General features: G+C 44.1%; 1 non-coding gene across 1 annotated transcript; it reads right to left on the bottom strand.

Moving 5' to 3' along the window:
* Positions 1–20,414: 20,414 nt before the first annotated feature.
* Positions 20,415–20,552, bottom strand: LOC114807017. The gene has a single exon (XR_003755070.1). It is a non-coding gene; the product is annotated as a small nucleolar RNA SNORA7 (small nucleolar RNA).
* Positions 20,553–24,739: the final 4,187 nt, after the last annotated feature.

The following is a 24,739-nucleotide window of genomic DNA, read 5'->3' as shown; positions in this document are numbered from 1 at the left end:
TAAGCACTCAGTAAACACTATTGATTAATTGACTGCTGCTGTTTCAAATTCATTTGCTATAACTCTGCCCACTCTTCTCTTCAACAATATTATTTCTTCTCCCTTATTGATTCCCATGTCCACAGTCCACACCAATTATTCAAGAACATTAACTCCCTTCTGAAGCACCATTTTTTCTCTTCCCTTCCCTTACCTACTCTTTTGTTAACAACTTTGAAACTATCAGTTGCAAGCTCTACAAACTTCCCTCCATCACTTCCCTAAGTCCCTTCCACCCCTACTCTCCCACCTTTTCCAGTTGTTTCTCTAGAGGAGCTCTTCCACTGGCTCACAAAATTTACCTTCTCTTTATGTGCCTCTGACTGCATCTCCTCTCTTGCCTTGTCTTGTCTTATGCCGTCAAGTTGTCTCGGACCCATAGCAACTTCATGGACACATCTCTCCCAGAGTGCCCCACCTCCATCTGCAATCGTTCTGGTAGTATATCCATAGAGTTTTCTTGGTAAAAATACAGAAGTCATTTACCATTGCCTCCTGCTGCGCAATAAACTTGAGTCTCCACCCTCGACTCTCTCCCATGCCGCTGCTGCCGAGCACAGGTGAGTTTTGACTTGTAGCATTTTGCCTCCCATTCGCTAACCACTACCCAAGCTAGGAATGGAATGGATGTGCCTCTCCTTGACTCTCCCTACTGTAGTCAAGACTGGTAGAGTACTGGAAACTCTCCAGGTGCGACCCTGAGAAGGGGCATCTCCTCTCACTTTCTAAAAACACATACTTGTCACCTTCTTCCCTCTTTAACCATCGTTTGCAATTGCTCATTTGATGACTGCTCTTTCCCCTCTGACTTCAAGTCTCCTGCATAATAAAAAAGCCTTGCCTGGGTCCCACTATATGCTCCACCTATTTCCCCCTTTCCACTATTTCTTTCCAATCTCCTCTAAACTCTGAATAGGTTATATTTATTTGCTGCTTCCACTTTTTCTCCTCCAACTTCCTTCTTCATCTACTACAATTTAATTTTCATCCCCATCACTCCACTGAGACTGCACTCTCCAAAGTCACCGATTACTTCCTCCTTGACAAATCTAATGGCCCCAACTCAATTCTCATCTTAGCTACATTTCACACCACCAACCATCCCCCCTGCCTCTGAAGCCTGACTATGCTTCTGACTATGTTATGGAACTATGCTTGACTTATCCTGATTCTTTCAACTCTTAACATTCAGTCTGTCTCTAAGTCCTATCAATTTTTCCTTCACAACATTTCCCCACTCTGTCCCTTCCTCTCCATTCAAATGATAGCAGCCCTCATCTAGGCCCTTGACATATTCCAAGTAGACTACTGTATTGGTGTCCTCATTGGTCTCCCTGTCTCCAGAGAAGCAGCATGGCCTAATGGACAGAGCACAGACACCCAGGACTCAGAAGGACATAAGTTTGAATCCCGGCTCTGCCACTTGTCTGCTGTGTGACCTTGGGCAAGTTACTTAACTTCTCTGAACCTCAGGTACCTCATCTGTATAATGGAGATTAAGATTGTGAGCCTCATGTGGGACAGGAATTATGTCCAAGCTGATTACTTTGTATCTGCACCTGTCCTTAGAACAGTGTCTGGCATGCAGTAAACACTAACAAATGCCATTTAAAAAAACCTCTTCCCTCTCCAATCTTCTGCTCAGATTATCTTTCTAAAACATCATTCCACAAACATCTCTTCTCACTTCACAAACCTTCAGTGGTTACTGTTACTTTGCCCTCCTCAGGCTCGGGCTCCATGGCAGAGAGGTGAGCTCTGGATTGCTTCAACTAGGTACCCCCATGCATAGAACCTCTGCTGCTGCAGGGTGTTCCCGGACTGCCATGCCAGTTTTTCCCTGCTCCCTTTCCTCCCCTGATCCAAACCATAGTCTGAGTAGAGCTCCATGGTGTGGATAGGAAGATTCAAGCCCCTTTGTCATCCCTGCAGTCCCACGGTGAGCCCTGCAGCACAGAGAGTGGACTCCAAGCTGCCACGGCCATGATGTCAATACCACCCCCTCCTCTCCTTGTCCGCTCGCACCTGTGGCACACCCTGAGGGCCTCTACTGCTGCCACTACAGAGAATCTCTCTGGTGTGCATCTGCCTCCATGGCCAGAGTGCAGCATCCCCTACCCCCTACCAGTCTCGGGGCCTTCCCACACACCCCCCGACATCATAGACCATGGTGCGTCCCCCAGCCCCAGAGTGTAGTGCACGGCATCTCCTGGAGCCACTGCTGCCACAGGATATCTCCAACCCCTGACCTTTGGGATTGAATTTAGTGCCCCGTATTTCCCCGATGCCTTGGCATTTTGAGGTGCCCCCCGGCTTACCCCCAGGCCACATTACTCTGAGATGATGCATCAGGCTACAATGTGAAGATCAACAGACCATTGGAGGAGGGACTAAGACCAATGAACTGGTACGACTGGAGACCTAGGGATGCCAAATTCATGCTCAACTACAAGTAGGGAGCCACAAAACCCTACTGACAGCATGGGGACTAATGAAGGTTCATGTCAGGGAAGCACTGTCGGCAGGGTTAAGGGTCTCTGACTGTCTCAGCTAGGGGCAGGCTTATGTAAATAAGCAGATGTGTTAAAAACTCACCCATGTAAGTGACCCCCAACTCAGTACTTGGACTAGAGGCCGTGTGTTGAGGCCTTCCTAGGAGGGAGTGGAATTAAAGGTGTCTGACTTGGAAAGAGCCCTTGTCTCTGGTTCTAATCCCTGCTCTGTCACTTGTCTGTTGTGCGACCTTGGGTAAGTCACTTCACTTCTCTATGCCTCAGTTACCTCCTCTGTAAAATGGGAATTGAGACTGTGACCCCCCATGTGGGACAGGGACTATGTCCAACCTGATTAGTTTGTATCTACCCCAGTGCTTAGCACAGTGCCTGGCATATAATAAGCTCTTAGCAAATACCATCATTATTATTATTATTATTACTACATCTCTCAGGAAGTGGTAGCAGTTACCTGTTCTTCTCTAATGCAACAGAAGGTCCTTACCATTGGTTTTAAGGCTCTTCATCAGTTCTCACCCCTTTACTTATCCACTCTTCCCCTATTACATCCAATTCACACTATCTTTCCTACCAATACCACCTTCTCACTGCGCCCTGTTCCTTAGTTGCCTGCCTCTAATCTCTCTCCTTTTCCTGAAATTTGTACCCCTTTCAAATAACTCTGCTCTCCTTGTTTTAAAGCCATTCTGAATACCTACTTTTCCAGGAAGGGTTCCCTGAGGTTTCCTCCTAAGTATCATCTCAACATTTATGCACAACCTCCTTTTCACTTTTATACTTATAATAATAATTATGGCATTTGTTAAGCGTTTACTATGGGCCAAGCACTGTTCTAAGCGCTGGGGCAGACACAAGATAATCAGGGTGTCCCACTGATGAGGAAACGTAGGCATAGAGAAGTTAAGTGACTTGCCCAAGGTCACACAGCAGACAAGTAGCGGAGCCAGGATTACAACCCATGATCTCTGATTCCCAAGCCCGGGCTCTTTTCACTAAGCCACACTGCTTCTATCCAAATACATACTCTGCTATGTAAGTACTTCTTCCTCTTATCTGTCAGTTATTATGTGTCTGTCCTACTATTAGGTTGTAAACTTATTGTGGGCAGGAATCATGCATCCTACATCTACTGTACTTACCTAAGTGCTTAGTACAGTGCTCTACACAGAGTAGGTGCTCAATAAATGCCTTTGATTAATTCTTAGATCTATACATTGACATCTAGGAGGATTCAGTAGGTATTTTTACTCTAGAGGAGTGCTTGGCAACATCTAGACTCTGTTTTGACATCTGTTTTGACAGATGTTAGTCAAATAGTTAAAGCTTATTATTTTACTTCAATATCAATCATATTTATTGAGTGCTTATTGTGTGCAGAGCACTGTACTAAGCACTTGGGAGAGTACAATATAACAGAGTTGGTAGACAAGTTCCCTTTCCACAGTGAGTTTACAGTCTAGAGGATGAATTTACAGTCTAGAGGACTTCAGTAAAATAATTCAACCACAGTCATGAATGAGTTTCAATCCCCTTCATTTGCAGACTTGGTATTTCAAATTCTTAATCCAAAATTTAGCATCAAAATTAATCCAAATGATTTGTCACTGTCTCTTCACAGAAGAAAAGCTGTTTCATATCCATTCTTAGCCCAGAGCGGCTAATTTGGAATTATCTGTCATCACCAAAGACCCCACATAAAATAATTTACACATTCTGAGCTCCATCCCTGAAGGGGAATGTTCATTAGTTGATAGAAAGTGCCATGCCGTGTGAATCATGGGGCACAACTAAGATGCTGACTTCAAGAAGTCCTAAATCTGAAAATTGAGTCAGCTACCTTGTATGCCCATTCCAGTTGAGAGAGAGTATAAAAAAATACAGAGGTATGAAGGAGCCAACATGGAAATAAACAGTATGCATGAATTACCCCAAGAATGTTTAAGCTAAATGAGGAAGCTGAGAAGCACAGTACTGGTGGTGGTGAAATCAAAATCAAAGACAGTTCCTCAAGGTATCCCCATAGAGGAGAATATTTTCTGGTCACCTTTTTTTATGGTTAGCCCATTAGCTTCTTTCCATGATGCAAAAGAAATTGAGAAATTTCTTCTCTGAAGCTCTTGCCATCTGGACAGCCTTCCTGTGTCTGTTTCTCATCAAGTCACCATCTCTTTTTTAATCTTATCTTAAAAAATATCTGTCCTCTCTTGTCTATGCCTCTTCTCTCTCCTTCTGTTTTTGGCATTATAACTGCATTTAATTTGTTCACCATAAAAAGTCTTTTCATCACAGTATTTCTAGAGAAGTTCTGACTTATTATTTATTTCCCTGACTTGGGTGTTATGAGGATGGATTGGCTGAGGTTTGTAAGGTGCTTTTGAAAAGAAAGAGCACACTAGAAAAAACAAGTTGTTATTAATTGTATTTGGTAAAGCAGAGTCTAGATGAAGTTGGAATGAAAAGTAAGTCTACAAGGCTAGCCTCTAATACTATATTGTCCTCTATGTATTTAAAGATAAAGAAACACATCATGCAAAGAATTAAAGGAAGAGCTAGAGAGAATATAGTTACCCAATAAATTCTATGTGAGTGTTAATGAAAACATGTGAAACATTCAAGACAGCTGGGGAGACAGACAGGCTTTGGTCATCCTATAAAATGTCAGTTTCATTTATCACACACACATTCTTTAAAAAAAACACCATGAATGCCACCTTTTTTTTTCTTTAAACCAGACTCTCAAAAAATGGGACGCGTGCCTTATTCATGGGTATGAACTACATGGATAAATATGGTACTTATAATAATGAAATTTCCACCCTCTACTCTGAGGCTGTGTGTCAACAGATCAGCCAACACACATTCTGGAAAGAAACTGACTGGTTCATAAGGGCAGGCATATTCATTTCCAAACATGCAGGGTCAGATTACCTCCTTGGAGCAGGTCGGGCACATTTTCAGGAAGCCAGGCCACTGAGTGAGGGCTTCAGAGAGTGGGCCTTTGAAGGGAGGATTTTAATGAGGGCAAGTTTTCAAATAACCCATTTCACACTTTAAAAGGCATACCAGTCTTTCAGAATTTCAAAAACTCTGACAAAATCCTTTAATAACTTTTCTTCCTACTTAGACTGTGAGTCCCATTTGGGACAGGGACTGTGTCCAATCTGATGAACTTGTATCTACCCCAGCAATTAAAACAGTGATTGACATTTAGTAATACTTAATAAATACCATAACAACAACAACAATAATACCAATAATCATTATAATAATGATTTTCCGCAGTTAGTAAAATCATCCCTCCAGCCTTCACTCTCTAGCCTCTCTGATCTTCTCCACATCCTCGGCAATACAGCTTCCCATCATCATCTTTATAAATTCCTAATTGCCTCCAAAGCCTCTAAACAGCCCCATTCCTCAAAAATTGTGATCACTAAATTTAACAGGCTACAAAAACAAAGTAAGGGACCACAACCCAATCAGATTCTCCCGAATTGTTCTGTTCCTTAAACCAAAATAGCTAATAATTCTGTGGTATTCTCTATGTGCCAAGCACTAGACCAAATACTGCCATAGTATAATTAGGTCTGTCACAGTCCCGGTCCCACATGAGGCTCACACTTCGAATGGGTAGAGAGACTAGATATTTCATCCCCATTTTATAGATGAGGAAACTGATGCACAGAGAAGTTAAGGAACTTGTCCAAGGTCACACGTCAGGTAAGCAGCAGAGTTGGGATTAGAACCCAGGCACTCGATGCCCAGGCCCTGCACCTACTGCAGGCTAGGAGTTCTGTTAGTGTCAGGTTTCTGTCTCTGATTCCCCTTCTCAATCCTATTTCTCTTTTTCCTTTCATTTTTACCTGCCATTTCATGCCTTCTTGTTTTTACCATGACCTTTCTTCCTGTTTCTCTTTCTGTCACTTTCTGCCTCTTTCTATCTTTGACTTTCCACTTGCTTTCTCTCCCCTTCTTTCTTTTTTCTCTCTCTCCTTGCATTGCCTGTCTTCTCCATACTCCTTTTTATTTCCTCCTCTCCCTTTCTCTCCCACCTCCCTTACTTTCTCCAACTCTCCCTTTCCTCACTCTTCCTCTTTTACCTATTCTTTTGAATCCCACCCTTCCCTCTTCCTCAACTCACTTGCACTCTTTCCTTCTCCAGCATACAGTTGTCCATGCCTGGGTCTCTCTTAGGCAATCTCGCTTATGCAGTAGAGCCCCCAAAAATGTTCGTTATTTCCATACTTATACCTTTGCATTCACTTATGAATCATTTAAATAAATTAACACCCCCAAAAGTGTTCATATTTGCCAACAGGTGGTAGTGGAGAGGAAGTTGCTTTGGGCCTGCCCAAAAGAAACTGAATTCCACAAGATAAGCCATGAGATGGGAGCTCAGAGACAGGGAGCTGGTGCCTTGGAGACAAGGAAAGTGGGGAGCAGAAAGGAAGATCTGTTCTGCCTAACAGGCAAGGAGGGAATATTACTTTTGGGGCAGTATTCACCACTGCTGGTACATACTAAAAGTGTGGGGGCCTAAGGAAGAGTGGAGCACCCAGAATAATTTCAACCTTTCCGGTATCTTCCAAAGCCCTTCTGGAAGGGGAAAGCATGTGGCTCTCCTGGGTTTCTTCATGTGCTGGGTCTACTGACAGCCAAAAGGACTGCAGTAGAGGGCCAATGTTGTGCTATGACACCACAATCTGGATGAAGGAGCCTTGGTAACTGCTTCAGTCTTTGCTGCCAAATTAGCCAGATGCTTTTCCAGATCCCTACTGGTGTTCTCCACCTCATAGAATGCCCTAAGTGGTTCTTCAGTCAGAAACCTTCACCACTAATGACATAACCCCAAAAGGAAGAACTGGGACTAGAATCCAGGTCTCCTGATGCTAGAGCCATGGTCTTTGTACTGGATCAACAGCAGGGCTAGGTAGACCACTGTTGAATCCTTGATGTTCATTCATTCATTCAATAGTATTTATTGAGCGCTTACTATGTGCAGAGCACTGTACTAAGCGCTTGGAATGTACAAATCAGCAACAGATAGAGACAGTCCCTTCCCTTTGACGGGCTTACAGTCTAATCGGGGGAGACAGGCAGACCAGAACAATGGCAATAAATAGAGTCAAGAGGAAGAACATCTCATAAAAACAATGGCAAATCAATAGAATCAGGGTGATGTACATCTCATTAAACAAAATAAACAAAATAAATAGGGTGATGAAGATATATACAGCTGAGCGGACGAGTACAGTGCTGAGGGGGTGGGACGGAAGACGGGGAGGAGAAGAGGGAAAGGGGGGAGAAGAGGGTTTAGCTGCAGAAAGGTGAAGGGGGGGTAGAGGGAGCAGAGGGAAAAAAGGGGGGAGCTCAGTCTGGGAAGGCCTCTTGGAGGACGTGAGCTTTAAGTAGGGATTTGAAGAGGGGAAGAGAATTAGATTGTCGGAGGTGAGGAGGGAGGGCATTCCAGGACCACGGGAGGATGTGGCCCAGGGGTCGACGGCGGGATAGGCAAGACCGAGGGATGGTGAGGAGGTGGGCGGCAGAGGAGCGGAGCGTGCGGGGTGGGTGGTAGAAAGAGAGAAGGGAGGAGAGGTATGAAGGGGCAAGGTGATGGAGTGCCTTGAAGCCTAGAGTGAGGAGTTTTTGTTTGGAGCGGAGGTTGATAGGCAACCACTGGAGGTGTTTAAGAAGGGGAGTGACATGCCCAGAACGTTTTTGCAGGAAGATAAGCTGGGCAGCGGAGTGAAGAATAGATTGGAGCGGGGTGAGAGAGGAGGAAGGGAGATCAGAGAGAAAGCTGACACAGTAGTCTAGCTGGGATATAACGAGATTGTTGTGTGGTATTTGTATGCCATTCAACACTGCCTGGGACCAGGTTGCTCTAGTGGACTGAAGGAGCATCCCCAAAGCCTAGCCACTCGCTACAGCTATATTAGAGCCCCAAGCCCTGCATCTTTACAGTTGGTCTGAGCAAGCCAGATAAACCAGGCCAGTGGACAAATACCCAACAGGGAAATTCAGTTCTGCTAACATGGAAATCCAACCTGCTTTAGGAATGCTCCATCAATTTGTTTTCCCCTCCCTTATTGAGGTGTGTTTGTCCAATAAAAACTTAATTGGTTGTCAATGACTCATTCCCAAACAGTCTCTTCCAATTTGTAGGCACTTCTGCTGTTCAAAGGTGCCAAGCGAATGGAAAAAAGGTAATAACTTTAAAACTATAACAAAACCCTTTGGGTCACCTAGGTATCAGTAGAGATCGCCCCCACTATTTTACTTAAAGGGTACACAGTGTCTTTGTCTGGCTCCCCTTTGCGGGGGTGGGGAGAATAAGGCAACTAAATAATTAATGAGAAACATTTATTTTCACTGTCTACTACACCTTCACTTTTTCTTATGATTTCTTCCACTTTCTGTTGTCTTGCTTTTATATTTTTTTCCACCTTTCCTTTTTCTATTGACCTAATTTAAGCTTGGTTGGCATTTCATTTAAAGAAAACATGGGATTTCTAGGTAGGTAGGTTTTTCCAAGCCCTCACTACTCTAGTAAAATGCTATATATGTGGGCACTGCAAACCAACATTATTTTTGTTGTAAAAACACCATGTGCATGTTCTAAGACACAAGTCCTCTGTGTAAGATCTTTTCACACATGTAAAAACAGCTATTTCATCACTTCCATAGAGCTAAAAGAAAAGGATTCTGGAACAGAAAGATTAGACCAATCCCAACTGCTTTGCTCCTCATCATTCTGCCTAATTCTTCCATTTCCAATCTTAATAGTGTATGGATGGTGTGCCAGCTCATTCTCTTTGTTGGTTGACAGCTTTAGAAGAAGTGTAGCCACTTCTTCTTGGAGTGCTTTGTACCTCCAATTGCCCAAGACCTAGCAGGAAAAAAGAAGCCTTCCTTTCTTCAGATAGAGGGCCCATCCCACATACTCCCAAGAAATTTTTCAGTTTTCAATCAATCAATCTGTATAGATCAGAAGAAGCAGTGTGCCCTAGTGAAAAGAGCTTCAGAAGACCTGGGTTATAATACTGGATCCACCACATTTCTGCTGTGTGATGTTGGACAGGTCACTTTACTTTTCTGTTCCTCAGTTCCCTTATCTGCAAAATGGAGAATCAATACCTGGTCTCTCTCCTACTTAGACTGTGAGCCTCATGTGGGACCTGATTATCTTGACTCTACCCCAGCGCTTAGAACAGTGCTTGGCACATAGTAAGCACTTAACAAACCCCACAGTCATTATTAACAGTGTGACACCTGCCTCAGAAGATATTGGTTTCTTAGGTCACTAGGGGCAGATTTTTCATGTTGCCACCCATAGTCATGAAGCCAATTGCTGGCCTTAATTTCTTAATAATAACATTTTCAATATCTATAAAAGTATACTTACTGCATTATGTATTTACCTTTGACCATCACACATAGGAAAATGCCTCACCTTCCTTTCAGCAAAGGAATTGATAATGTTGTTGAAAATCAGTGACAATAATTCCCACACATCTTTCTCTGTCAATTTTGACTTTAGCAAACCTTTTATACTGAGTATCACTCACATATTTTCTTCCACCACTCCTTAGGGAAAAAAATAAGGTGCTCAACACTGCCTTTTTGTTGATCCCACCTCTACAGTGCCAGAATCTTGATACTTTCGTTACTATGTTGCCATCTACCTATGTAGTTTGGAAGATTCATTTGGAAGAAAATTACTCTCCCCCTTTTCAAAGCCTTACTGAAGGCACATGTCCTCCAAGAGGCCTTCCCAGACTAAGCCCCACTTTTCCTCATCTCCCACTACCTTCTGAGTCACCCTGACTTGCTCCCTTTGCTCTTCCCTCCTCCCAGCCCCACAGTACTTACGTACATTTCTGTAATTGTATTTATTTGTATTGATGTCTGTCTCCCCCCATCTAGACTGTAAGGGAATGTCACTGTTTATTGTAGTGTACTTACCCAAGTGCTTAGTACAGTGCTCTGCACACAGTAAATGCTCATTCACAATTGAATGAATGAATGAATGAATGAATTTGTGTTATTGAAAAACACACGAATAGGTACATCATATTACTAATGCTAAACTTCTTATTTAAATTTTTTTCTTTCCTGGAAAATAGCTGTGCAATTCCAGGCCAGAGCCTACAAGCCCTTTTGGGAAACCCAAGGTGACTATCATGGTATACTCCTACTCCTTACCTCATAGGTGGCCCCTGAGACTCTTGGACCCCGGTTCTGCATGGTCAGATGGTGGAGTGACCATCTGGAGATCAGTGAGAGTACAAACTGGACCTGCTTTGCATTATTTGGACCAATGGAATGACATTATGGTTGCTAGGGTGAACTCTGAAGAGAGATTACCTCTGTCTACATAATAAAATTTCCCATAGATATTAGATTAGTACTCAGGTTTTCAATGACCCATGTACACTCAGGTCAAAAATTTTACAAAACATTAAAATCCTCTCAAAAATTTCTCTTCCCCAGTGTATTGAGGTCTTGGTTCTTTACGAAATAGTCATTTGGGAAAATTCCACAGGAAGAAATTCATCCATTCACCAAGGCTATCACTGGTTTTGGATCTTTAATTTTATGACTTGCTTATCTCTAGCCTCCTTTTCCTACTGATACATAATACTTGTTTTAAACAAGAAGATGAATGATATGTCAAGAATTTAAAAATGTAAAATATAAACTCATACTTTTATCTTAATTGCTATCAATTTTTTCTATTTATCCTCAACGTTTCATGGCATTATAAATAATAAAATTTTGGAGACTTATGTGGGAGTAAAGATAATTTACTGAAAAAAATTGTATTTTCCAAAGCAGGCATTTTTAATGACATTTGTTAAGCACTCAGAGAACATGGCTAATCAGCTTGGACACAGTCTATGTCTCAGTCTTAATCCCCATTTTACAGATGAGGTAACCATGGCACAGAGAAGTTAAGTGACTTGCCCAAGGTCACACAGCAGACAAGTAGGAATCAGGATTAGAACTCAGGTCCTTCACACTTCGAGGCCTGTGCTTTATCCATACTGAATCTCTGCCACAGTTCTAAGGCACAAATAAACTTTCCAATTTTCCACAGCTATTGTGACACTTTAAGAGTAGCTACCATCTTATAAGAAGCTAAAAACAAATAATTTCAGAAATGTTAAGGTAAAGTGGTAGCCACTTGCTTTATGGTACAGGTCTTGGGATACTTTTGAAAGAAGGCCCTGTCTACTTTTATGGAATACCTAACATGGTTGTACTGAAATTAATTGTTTTCATAAACCACATAATTTTGCATTCTAAATAAACAACATTTTATCTATCTAAAATTGGGGCTAAATCAGCAACCACATGCCTGATAGCATAGGCTGGGGGATACTTTAGAAAGAAAGTCATTCTGCATGTATTTGTTATCTGAAAAATGACTGAAATTCTAACATTTTCCACAGATTTTATCTATCTATATTTATCTATATTTCTGCTAACCTATCTATCTAATAATAATAATGCTGGTATTTGTTAAGTGCTTACTATGTGCAGAGCACCGTTCTAAGCACTGGGGTAGACACAGGGGAATCAGGTTGTCCCAAGTGGGGCTCACAGTCTTAATCCCCATTTTACAGACGAGGTAACTGAGGCACAGAGAAGTTAAGTGACTTGCCCACAGTCACACAGCTGACAAGTGGCAAAGCTGGGATTTGAACTCATGACCTCTGACTCCAAAGCCCGGGCTCTTTCCACTCAGCCACGCTGCTTCTCTACAGAGAAGCAGCATGGCATATTGGAGAGAACATGGACCTGGGAGTCAGAAGGTCTTGGTTTCTAATTCCAGGTCTGCCACTTGTCTGCTGTGTGACCTTGGACAAGTCACTTCACTTCTCTGGGCCTCAGTTACCTCATCTGTAAAATGGGGATTGAGACCATGAGACCCACATGGGACAGGGATTGTGTCCAACCCGATTTGCTTGTATCCACCCCAGTGCTTAGTACAGTGCCTGGCATATAATAAGCTCTTAGCAAATACCATCATTATTATTATTATTAATAATAAAAACTAATGCATCACATACACTTGCTACCACATTATTTCCAAAGAAAGATTTTACCTTACTAACCTGATGAATGCATCTCATATATAGCTTGTTTCATTTCACTCCTGAATTTTTGCTCTCCAAATTTTCATAATAATAATAATATTTATGGTATTTGTTAAGCACTTACTATGTACCAAGCACTGTTCTAAGTGCTGGGGGAGATGCAAGGTAATCAGATTGTCCCACATGGGGCTCACAGACTTAATCCCCATTTTACAGATGAGGTAACTGAGGCACAGATAAGTTAAGTGGCTTGCCCAAGTCACACAGCAGACAAATGGTGGAGCTGGGATTAGAAGCCACATCCTCTGACTCCCTAGACCATGCTCTTTCCACTAAGCCACACTGTCAATGAAACCTCATCTCGAGAAGAGCTACCCCTCTCATGATTGCAATCTGTCAGATTGGTCTTTCTGCTGCCATCGTCTCCCCATAATCCTTTCTTATGTGTCAGTTTGTTAGAGACTGAATTTCAGTATGTCTTCAAATAATGTATTTTCCTTCTTAGCTTGTGTTTGTGCACTTATTCAATTCACCATACAACAGTTATTGATATTCAGTATGTTCACAAAGCTCTTTCACTGTGCACATTGATTTAGTGCTGGTAAATTGACCATGTCCCAGGACTTTGTTGGCAAACCTATCCTGCCAACTGATGGTGCTTGTGTTTCAAAGGTGACTTTGGTGAATTTGCTCAAGAAGCTGGATGTGCTTTGTGAAGTGTCCATGAAGATTGCTCACCACACCAACTTTACATACTTTCAATTTGGTATGGAGCCCGATGTTTTGCAGTTGGTCAAAAGCTGTGTTAGCTTTTTTTATTGTTTTCTACCTTTTTATCTATTCATTGTTTGATAATGAACTGACTTGATAGTAGAATTCAGTGATAACACTGAGTTCTGGTTTGCCAATGATCATTTTGAGTTGTGTGTGGGTTTTCCAGGTGAAAGGTGGTTCACAACTCAGTTTTCTTCAGTTAATGTCTGTTATGTTCACAAAATCTGCAAAATCATTCATAACCAATTAAACGTCATGTGTATGTGGCTGAAGAGTTTAGTTGTCAACATAGAGCAGTTCTTGGATGATCGACTCATAGATTTCTGATGATGTTCATTGCTTATTGAGCTGGAAGTATTTCCTGGTGATCTGAAAGCATATTCTGACTCTAGCTTTCAGATCCCTCATCTGGTCTTCAAACATGACAGCAAAGAATAGGTTGAACAGTGCTCGGATGGAAATGGGAAAGGGTCTCACAGCGTACCTTCAACTTCAACTTGACAAGGCACATCACTGTGGAGTAGCCTAAGAATGTTGGTAAATTTCTCAAGACAGCCCCATTTGCTTAACAATTTCCAGAATTTGGGTCTTTTGATGGTGTTATATGCTTTACTTAAATAAATGAACCTATGTTCATTGAGGTCATAAAGCTATTGTAGCATTTTCCTATGTTTTATGAGCTGCAAAGATCATATCTGCTATCCTGAATTTTGATCTGGTGGCTTATTGTGATTCAGGTACTGTGCAGTTTCCTTTGTTCTTCATTCATTTTCTTCAGAAGGATTCTGGCTAAAATCTTTCTGGAAATGGAAAGCAAGGACGCTCCCTCATAGTTTCCATTGTCAGCTCTGATGGTGATTATGGTGGCACCTTTGAAGTCTTTGATATTCCCATAGTGATCCATATGTTCAGGAAATTCTTATGCAGATGTTCAAGAAAGAGATGTCCCTCCCCTGGCCCCCCCTTACTTGTAGATTTCTGCAGTAATGTCATCAGATTGGGGTGCCTTAGCAGATTTCATGACTTTGACTGCAGGAGTTATTTCCTCAAAAATCAAAGATAAAGTCAGGCCATCACATTTTGGCCAGTTTTCTATGTCTAAAAAAGCCTCTTTCTCAGTTATGGAAGATATGTTCAGAAGTTCTTTGTGGTCTTCTTGCCATCTGCATAAGATTCACTGTATTATGTGATGAAAATAATTCCATTTGTTTTCTTGGGCAGTGTTGTAGTTGTATGTCTGGGTACATAAAGCCCCATTAGTTATGAATTAAAGTCCTCAGTTTGGTGGCGGTCTGCCTATCTCTGGTTCATTTCCATTTGGGCATAATACATGTTTCTTAGGTTAATCTGTATGTCCCACCACAGGATTTTGTAGGCCTCCATTTCGTTATCATCATGAGGAGTGGGAAAGTACTGTTGATGCATTTCTTTCACTGCTGCAAACAGTTTTATTCTAAGATGTTGTTATTGATGGAGTCATAATTTTCCAAAGTACTTAGTACAGTGCTCTGCACACAGTAAGTGCTCAATAAATGTGATTGAATGAATGAATGAATCATCAATGGTATTTATTGAGTGCTTACTGGGTCCACAGCACTGTACGCTGGGGAAGCAGCGTGGTTTAGTGAAAAGAGCCCGGCTTTGGGAGTCAGAGGATATGGGTTCTAATCCCAGCTCTGCCACTTGTCTGCTGTGTGACCTTGGGCAAGTCACTTAACTTCTCTGTGCCTCAGTTACCTCATCTGCAAAATGGGGATTAAAAGTGTGAGCCCCACGAGGGACAACCTGATTACCTTGTATCTACCCCAGCACTTAGAACAGAGCTTGGCACATAGTAAGCACTTAATAAATACCATAATTAATTAATTAATTACTAAGCACTTGGGAGAGTACGGTATAACAGGGTTAATAGACATAGAGTGATCTACTGCACATTTCGCTCCTCTAATACTATCCTTCTCACTGTGCCTCGACCCTGTCTATCTCACCACTGACTGCTCGCACGCGTCCTGCCTCTGGCCTGGAACGCCCTCCCTTCCCAAATCCAACAGTTTACTCTCCCCCGCCTTAAAGCCTTATTGAAGGCACATCTCTTCCAAGAGGCCTTCCCTGACTAAGCCCCCCTTCTTTCTTCTCCCTCTCCCTTCTGCGTCACTCTAACTTGCTCCCTTTTTATCCCCCCTCCCAGCCCCACAGCACTTATAATAATAATAACAATGATGACATTTGTTAAGTGCTAACTATCTGCAAAGTACTGTTCTAAGCACTGGAGAGGATACAAGGTGATCAGATTGTCCCATGTGGGGCTCACAGTCTTAATCCCCATTTTACAGATGAGGTAACTGAGGCACAGAGAAGTTAAGTGAAAATGTCTGTTTATTGTTGTATTATACTCTCCCAAGTGCTTAGTACAGTGCTCTGCACACAGTAAATGCTCTATAAATACAACCGAAGGAATGAAGTCTCCCAAGACCACAGCTATTTCCACCCTGTTTAGGACTATGTGATTCAGAGTCCCCATATCACAGGGACAATGGAGGCTCCTTAAGAACCTGTGAGGCCCCTTTCTGTCCATCCACCATCACCTGACAGGAGTAGAATGTGATCAGATACTGCAGTCACAGAGGCTGGAAGCTCCCCATTAAAATGCTGGAAAGCTTGTGACAGCTGAGGCCCAGAACTGTCCTGACTATAGTAGTCAGGAAACCAAGAGCTATTCTCTCCTTGCTGTACAGTACTGCTGCACTTGGCTGTTGTTGTTGATTTTGCTATATTTACCCCATCTCTTTACCTTTGTGTGTCTGTTTGGGCCCTTGCCCTTTAGAATGTAAGTAGGCTACTGGAAAGATTAGTCCAAACCACCAAAGGTTGCTCGATGAAAATCATTCAGAGATTACACTTACAGCAAAACAGGCAAAGCATCAATGACACAGCATGGCCCCTAAATATTCTGACAAAAGGGAAGGACATGCATGACAAGAGGTGATTTGCCAAAGCTGAAGAAATGCGAGACTATGCTGTCCACCACCAAAACAAGGACTTCTATACATTGTATCCCTGTACATGCTATCTCTGTACCTCTGTAGAGTGAAGGTCGTTCCAGTCTTGCCACAGGTAAACAGGAAATTTTCCATAGATAGCAATATTTAATTTTCTCCTGAACACAGATTCTATTATTGGAGAGGAGGCCTCAAAAGGAAAGCAAAACTTCCAACATATGAAGATGGGGCACTCACACCAAACCCCCTCTTCACCCCCTCCCCCCTTCTCTCTTCCCCACCCATGCCCCATCCCAGTCCTCTTGTCCCACCGCCACCCCTCATCCCCCTCTCCTCGTCCAGGGCCCCGCCACCTCCTTCCCGTCCAAACCCTCCCCTCCCCCCGCCCTTCCCCCCCTCCTCCCCTTGCACCCACAGCTACTTTCAAGTGTGGCCTCTGGAACCCCCGCTCTATTACAGGCAAGCTACCTTTCATCCATGACCTTTTCCTCTCCCGCTCTCTCCTCCTCCTCGCCCTTTTGGAAACGTGGCTCTCTCCCGAAGACAGGGTCTCCGCCGCCGCTCTCTCCAGCGGAGGCCTCTCCTTCTCCCACTCCCCCAGACTCACCGGTAAGGGAGGAGGAGTCGGCTTCCTCCTCTCGCCCCGATGCCGCTTCCGCACTATCCCTCCTCCCCCCTCCCTCTCCTTCCCCTCCTTCGAAGCCCATATCATTCACCTCTACCACCCACTCCAGTTACTTGTCGCCGTCATCTACCGCCCTCCTGGTCCCACCTCCGACTTCTTCAACCACCTTGACCCCTTTCTCACCTTCCTCCTCTCCTTCTCTCTGCCCACTCTGATCCTTGGAGACTTCAACATCCATACGGATGTACCCGACGACTCCTCTGCCGCCCGCCTGCTATCCCTCCTCGATTCTGCCGACCTCCTCCTCCACCATACCGTGCCCACTCACCGACTCGGTCACACCCTCGATCTTGTCATTTCCTACCGCTGCACTATCTCCTCACTCACCAACTCTGAAATCCCTCTCTCTGACCATAACCTTCTCACCTGCCTCATCTCTCACACTCCCTCCCCCTGCAAATCTTCGCTACTGCCCCACAGAGACCTCCGCTCTCTCGATCCCATCCGTCTTTCCAATAGCATCTCGCCTCACCTTGCCGCCCTGTCCTCTCTTCCCACTCTCGACGATCAGGTCTCCGCTCTCAACTCCACCCTCTCTACTCATCTCGACTCTCTCGCCCCCCTTTCCCTCCGCCGCTCTCGCTCCACTAACCCACAGCCCTGGATCACCTCCTCCGTCCGCCTCCTATGCTCCTATGCTCGAGCTGCTGAGCGCTGCTGGCGAAAGTCCAAGCACCAAGCCGACCTCACACACTTCAAATTTATCCTTTCCTGCCTTAACTCTGCCCTCTCCTCCGCCAGGCAAAGCTTCTTCTCCTCCCTCATCGACACCCATGCCCGTCACCCCCGCCTATTGTTCCGGACCTTTAACTCTCTCCTTAGGCCCCCTGTTCCTCCCCCTCCCCCATCTCTCACCCCTAATGATCTGGCCACCTATTTCCTCACGAAAATCAACACGATCAGGTCTGAGCTCCCCAAAGTCACCCCTCCGCCTCTCCCCTCCCCCCCACCAACCCCCTCCCCTACTTTCCCATCCTTCCCTGCAGTATCCTCAGAGGAGATCTCCTCCCTCCTCGCAAGTGCCACCCCCTCCACCTGCGCCTCGGACCCCATTCCCTCTCACCTTCTTAAAACCATCGCCCCTGCCCTCCTCCCTTCCTTAACTTCTATTTTTAACCACTCAATCTCCAAGGGCTCCTTCCCCTCTGCCTTCAAACATGCCCACGTCTCCCCCATCCTAAAAAAACCCGCTCTTGACCCCACTTCCCCCTCCAGTTATCGTCCTATCTCCCTACTACCCTTCCTTTCCAAAATCCTAGAACGAGTCGTCTACAATCGATGCCTAGAATTCCTTAACTCCCATTCTCTCCTAGACCCCCTCCAATCTGGCTTCCGTCCCCTCCACTCTACCGAGACTGCTCTCTCTAAGGTCACCCATGACCTCCTTCTTGCCAAATCCAATGGCTCCTACTCCATTCTGATCCTCCTTGACCTCTCTGCTGCCTTTGACACTGTCGACCATCCCCTCCTCCTCCATACCTTATCTCACCTTGGCTTCACGGACTCTGTCCTCTCCTGGTTCTCCTCTTACCTCTCTGGCCGATCATTCTCGGTCTCCTACGCTGGAGCCTCCTCCCCCTCCCATCCTTTAACTGTTGGAGTTCCTCAAGGGTCAGTTCTTGGCCCTCTTCTGTTCTCCATTTACACTCACTCCCTCGGTAAACTCATCCGCTCTCACGGCCTTGACTACCATCTCTACGCAGATGACACGCAGATCTACATCTCCGCCCCTGTCCTCTCCCCCTCCTTTCAGGCTCGCATCTCCTCCTGCCTCCGGGACGTCTCCACCTGGATGTCGGCCCGCCACCTAAAACTCAACATGAGCAAGACTGAGCTCCTCATCTTCCCTCCCAAGCCCGGTCCGCTCCCAGACTTCTCCATCACCGTGGATGGCACAACCATCCTTCCCATCCCGCAGGCCCGCAATCTCGGTGTCATCCTTGACTCGTCCCTCTCGTTCACCCCACACATCCTATCCGTTACCAAGACCTGCCGGTTTCACCTCTACAATATCGCCAAGATCCGCCCTTTCCTCTCCACCCAAACGGCTACCTTACTATTACGGGCTCTCGTTATATCCCGGCTAGACTACTGTGTCAGCCTTCTCTCTGACCTCCCTTCCTCCTCTCTCGCCCCGCTCCGCTCTATTCTTCACTCCGCTGCCCGGCTCATCTTCCTGCAGAAACGATCTGGGCATGTCACTCCCCTTCTTAAACAACTCCAGTGGTTGCCTATCGACCTCCGCTCCAAACAAAAACTCCTCACTCTAGGCTTCAAGGCTCTCCATCACCTTGCCCCTTCCTACCTCTCCTCCCTTCTCTCTTTCTACCGCCCACCCCGCACGCTCCGCTCCTCTGCCGCCCACCTCCTCGCCGTCCCTCGGTCTCGCCTATCCCGCCGTCGACCCCTGGGTCACGTCCTCCCGCGGTCCTGGAACGCCCTCCCTCCTCACCTCCGCCAAACTGATTCTCTTTCCCTCTTCAAAACCTTACTTAAAAATCACCTCCTCCAAGAGGCGTTCCCAGACTGAGCTCCTCTTCCCCCTCTACTCCCTCTGCCATCCCCCCTTTACCTCTCCGCAGCTAAAGCCTCATTTTCCCCTTTTCCCTCTGCTCCTCCACCTCTCCCTTCCCATCCCCACAGCACTGTACTCGTCCGCTCAACTGTATATATTTTCGTTACCCTATTTATTTTGTTAATGAATTGTACATCGCCTTGATTCTATTTATTTGCCATTGTTTTTACGAGATGTTCTTCCCCTTGACGCTGTTTAGTGCCATTGTTCTTGTCTGTCCGTCTCCCCCGATTAGACTGTAAGCCCGTCAAACGGCAGGGACTGTCTCTATCTGTTGCCGACTTGTTCATCCCAAGCGCTTAGTACAGTGCTCTGCACATAGTAAGCGCTCAATAAATACTATTGAATGAATGAATGAATAATTATTGAAGAAATAAGAAGTGCAATATCGATTTAGTCTTCAACATGGCACAGCAGACATAGTCCTCAGTACACATCAGCTACAGGAGAAGGGAAGAGTTCAACCCCAAGTCTTCTGCCTTATTTTAACAAAGCACTTGACACCATCAAGGCCTTGTCTTATGCCATCGAGTTGTCTCCGACCCATAGCGAGGTCATGGACACATGTCTCCCAGAACACTCCACCTCCATCTGCAATTGTTCTGGTAGTGTATCCATAGAGTTTTCTTAGTAAATACAGAAGTCGTTTACCATTGCCTCCTTCCACGCAGTAAACTAGAGTCTCAGCCCATGACTCTCTCCCATGCTGTTGCTGCTCAGCAAAAGTGAGTTTGTAGCAGATTGCCTTCCACTCACTAGCCACTGCCCAAGCTAGGGATGGAATGAGTAGGCCTCTGCTTGACTCTCCCTCCTATAGTTGAGACTGGTAAAGTACTGGAAACTCTCCAGATGTGACCCTGAGAGGGGGACCATCAATATATTTGATAATTGGTAAATTTGATTTCCCTGAGAAATTTATCAAGATTCTATGATTGCTTCATGATGGCAAGGTTGTTTGTGTCATAACTAGGGATGATCTGTTTCAATCTTTTACCATCTTCAATGGAATAAAGCAAGACTGTATGGATGGTTCAGTCTGTTCAATTATTTCTATGCAACCATGCTGGAAGAAGCAATTAGCAACCTAGATCCTAGTGCCAATTGAACAGATCAATCTTATCAATCAAGCAATAGGATTTTTTAAGCACTTACTATGCACAGACCACTGAACTAAGTTCTTGGGAGATTACAGTAGAGTTAGAAGACATGATCCCTTGTCTTCCTGGAGCTTAGAGTCTAGCAGGGGGAAAAGAAAAAAAATAAATTACAGATAAAAAGTGCTTAAATAATAGAGTATATAAATTAAAATGCACAGAAGTGTAGTAGATGGTTGTGATTGCAGAAGCATAGAGGGTAGCACAAAAGTCTTGAGGTCATACTTGGGGGGATATGATCAGTGGTGTAAAAAAATTTAAATGGGAATGCATCCTGGAGCAATCTGAAAAAGTAGTCAGCTTTGATATAGCAAGGTCGCCTGGACCTGGGTTGTGGTTGTTTAAATGGAGAAGGGGCGGATTGGGTTTAGCAAGAGGTTGAATGTAAAAGTTCAAATAGAAGGAGCAATCAAGGATCACATAAAGCTACAGGTTTCAGAGATAGGGAGGATGGTGGTGTTGAAACTGTGATGGGAAATTGAGGTGGAGGATTCAATTAATACCGCTGACCCCTTGTTTATGCCTTTCCTCCTGCCTGGAACTCCCGCTCCCCTCAAATCTACCAGACCATACGTATCCACATCTTCAAATACCTTCTGAAATTCCACCTGCTTTTGGAGACCTTCCTTGGTAATTTTTTCTTTTCCTCCAGGTCATATCCCACTCCCCACAAACTACCACCTCAGAACATTTGTGCCTCCTTACAACAACTACAGCATAGTATATATAAAACTTGCAAGCTCAACTATTGAAGTAGTTGCTCATCTAAATATCCATTCTCTTCCTCCATTCTGGAAATTATTTTGTGTCAGACTCCCTCAAAAACTCCTTACTTTTGGCTTCAAAGCTCTCCATCACCTTGACCCCTCCTACCTTACCTCCCTTCTCTCCTTCTACATCCCAGCCTGCGCACTCCGCTCCTCTGGTGTTAACCTTTTCACTGAGCCTCGTTCTCACCTGTCCCACTGTCAACCACTGGCCCAAGTCCTCCCTTTGGCATGGAATGCTCTCCCTCCTCAAATCTGCCAAACTAGCACACTTCCCCCCTTCAAAGCCCTACTGAAAGCGTACCTCCTCCAGGAGGCCTTCCCAGACTAAGCCTTCCTTTTCCTCAGCTCCCCCTCCCCTCCCCATTACCCCGACTCGCTCCCTTTGTTCTACCCCCTTCCCTCCCCACAGCATTTGTGTATATATGAACATATTTATAATTATAATTTTATTTATTTTATTAATGATGTGTATCTAGCTCTAATTCTAATTATTTATAATGATGCTAATGATGCCTGTTTACTTATTTTGATGTCTGTCTACCCCCCTTCTAAATTGTGAGCCCATTGTGGGCAGGGATTGTCTCTACTTGTTGCTGAATTGTACTTCCCAAGCGCTTAGTACAGTGTTCTGCACACAGGAAGTACTCAGTAAACGCGATTGAATGAATGCATGAATGAACAAGAGTGTAAGCTCTTTGAGTGCATGAGGACTGGGGATGCCATAAACCCAACCAAAGACAGCATTGAACTAAATGCCATCGCCTGAATTCTGTTACTTAGGGCTAGTAATAATAATAATAATAATAATAATGGTATTTGTTTAGTGCTTACTATGTATTAGGCACTGTTAATAGACAAGAAGCAAAAAATGGAATCAGTGAAGGACAGAATAACCTTTAAGAGACTTTCAGATAGAATGTGATAATATGCCCTCCTGCTTCAGACCCTATGAAATTCATTCATTCATTCATTCATTCAATTGTATTTATCAAGCACTTACTGTGTGCAGAGCACTGTACTAAGTGCTTGGGAAAGTACAATACAAGAATAAACAGTGACATTCCCTGCCCACAATGAGCTCACAGTCTAGAAGGGGTTGGGGAGGCAGGGCGAGGGGGACTCTATAGAGCTTTAGTGCTGTTCGGCCTTTGCTGTGATTATGGCATCTGGACCTGTCACAAAAGCCATATCCAATACCATGACCTATAGGCCACATTCAATATCAAGTGGCAAAGTAGCAGCATAAGCAACAAAGTATAGAATGAAGTCTGTTTCCTAGCACTGAAGCAATACTCATCGCAACACAACTTCTCTGGGCAGAATATATAAGAAAAAATGGATACCCAAACAGAGGTTTAATGGTGACCTCAAATGAAGACCCCAAAATCCATGAGGACCAAGGAAGTACTATAAGGATATAGTAAAGTGCAATCTTAGCTATGCAGCTTCACAGCTGGAAAATTGTGAGACAATGGCAACAGACAGAGCCTTAGGAAAAACTGACTTTACTCAAGCAAAATCTTCAAGACTTCATAAGACCAAGGAACAAAAACAAAGTCACCAATCTGAAAAACACTGTGTATGCACAGCATGTTATGGACTGCTTATCCTGCCTATTCAGCCACACTTGCACAGATAGGTAAACTTCACCACCTAAGGAATTATCTTCAGCTGTGAAGGAAAGCTGTTATATAAAATCACACCTAGATGTTGCAGTCCACATAAAAATCATTCTCTGGTGAGAGAATCTCATTGCCCCCCATCTTTTAAAGAAGTGGAAAATACAGGTGGAAGTTCCACTCCAAATCTGAGTCCCAAGCTGTCCTGTGTTTACACATTACCCACCTCTATCACCCAAGACAACTTCGACTACTGTGTCATTTCAAAATTCAACTAAAGCAATCCAGGTACACTGCCTCCTATTCCTCACTGAGAGCAGACTGTCCCTCCATCAAACCAAAAGTCTGGATTTGAAGAGGGTCAGGATTTGAACAGGTTGTATTGAAATGTGTTGGCTTTCCAAGAATTAGAAAGAACCTATAAGCTGGAATCCCTTATGAAGCTCCTTTTTGCCTTTTAAAATCCCAATAGAAATAGACATTTTCCACAGAAAAGTTACATTCTAAACTCTGAGGAAGAGAAACTCCAGGTGATAAAGATGGAAAAAACAACTTGGATTGGTTAGAACCTCTGATACAGCAGGAGCTATTTAGCCTTAAAAATCTTCATTACATTCAAAAAGTTCTGGTTTGATTGCCCTTGTTCAAAAGTAGGGAAGCATTCAACTCTTTTGCTTGTGGGAGAGGTAACAGCCCATTTTCAGTGGTAGACCTGAAGGTTTCCTTTGCAAAAATTACATTTCACAGACCATAAAGAGTGTCTGTAATAGTGTACTGCTTAGCCTGATCACTGTTTTTCAAAGCCCTGTAATGAAAACGATAATGAGATTCTGGACTATGACTCACATGATCTGGCCATATCTGGTGATTATTCATTTCACTGACAGAACGGTGAAATTGCCCGAGATTGCCTGAGAGTGAAAATAGGAAAATATGGCTTATTCTTATACAGAGCCCCAGAGTCTCCAGGTTGTGTCAATTGAATAGGCTCAGCCACTTCCCAGCTTTCAGCAGTTCAAGGACACAAGGGAAAAAAAAAAACCTGGCTTAAGACCCATAGAGTAAATGGAGGATAACTTATTGTTTAAAGCCTGCAGATTTGCAAGCGCAACCCAGATGTGTTCCTAAGAGCCAAACCCATTTGGTGACTTGTACAAACACTCCCCAAACTGGAAAAATGTTCCTGTGGATAGGAATTCTGGGATTTCTGAAGAGGGGCTTTCACTTTTCTGCTGGTTTTAATGTGGCCTGCCTGGGTCTGTGGTGAATTGAAAACTAAGAGTTGGAAATGCTGCCCATACTGGGATAATCTGTATAATGTACAGAACAAGGGCTAACAAGATTGTATCGTGATGTGTTTTAATAGTCCTGCTGTATGTAACCTAGACAGTGCTTTGTGTAAAGCAGTGTGGTCTAATGGAAAGAGCATAGGAATGGGAGTCAGAGGATCTGCTTTCTAATCCCAACTCAGCCATTTATCTGCTGTGTGATCTTGGATAAGTCGTGGAACT

This window comes from Ornithorhynchus anatinus, chromosome X1 (assembly GCF_004115215.2).
Source record: "Ornithorhynchus anatinus isolate Pmale09 chromosome X1, mOrnAna1.pri.v4, whole genome shotgun sequence".
In the NCBI taxonomy this organism is placed as follows: Eukaryota; Metazoa; Chordata; class Mammalia; order Monotremata; family Ornithorhynchidae; genus Ornithorhynchus; species Ornithorhynchus anatinus.
Note: the sequence above shows the minus strand (reverse complement) of the source record. Positions and strands in the feature narration are given on the sequence as shown.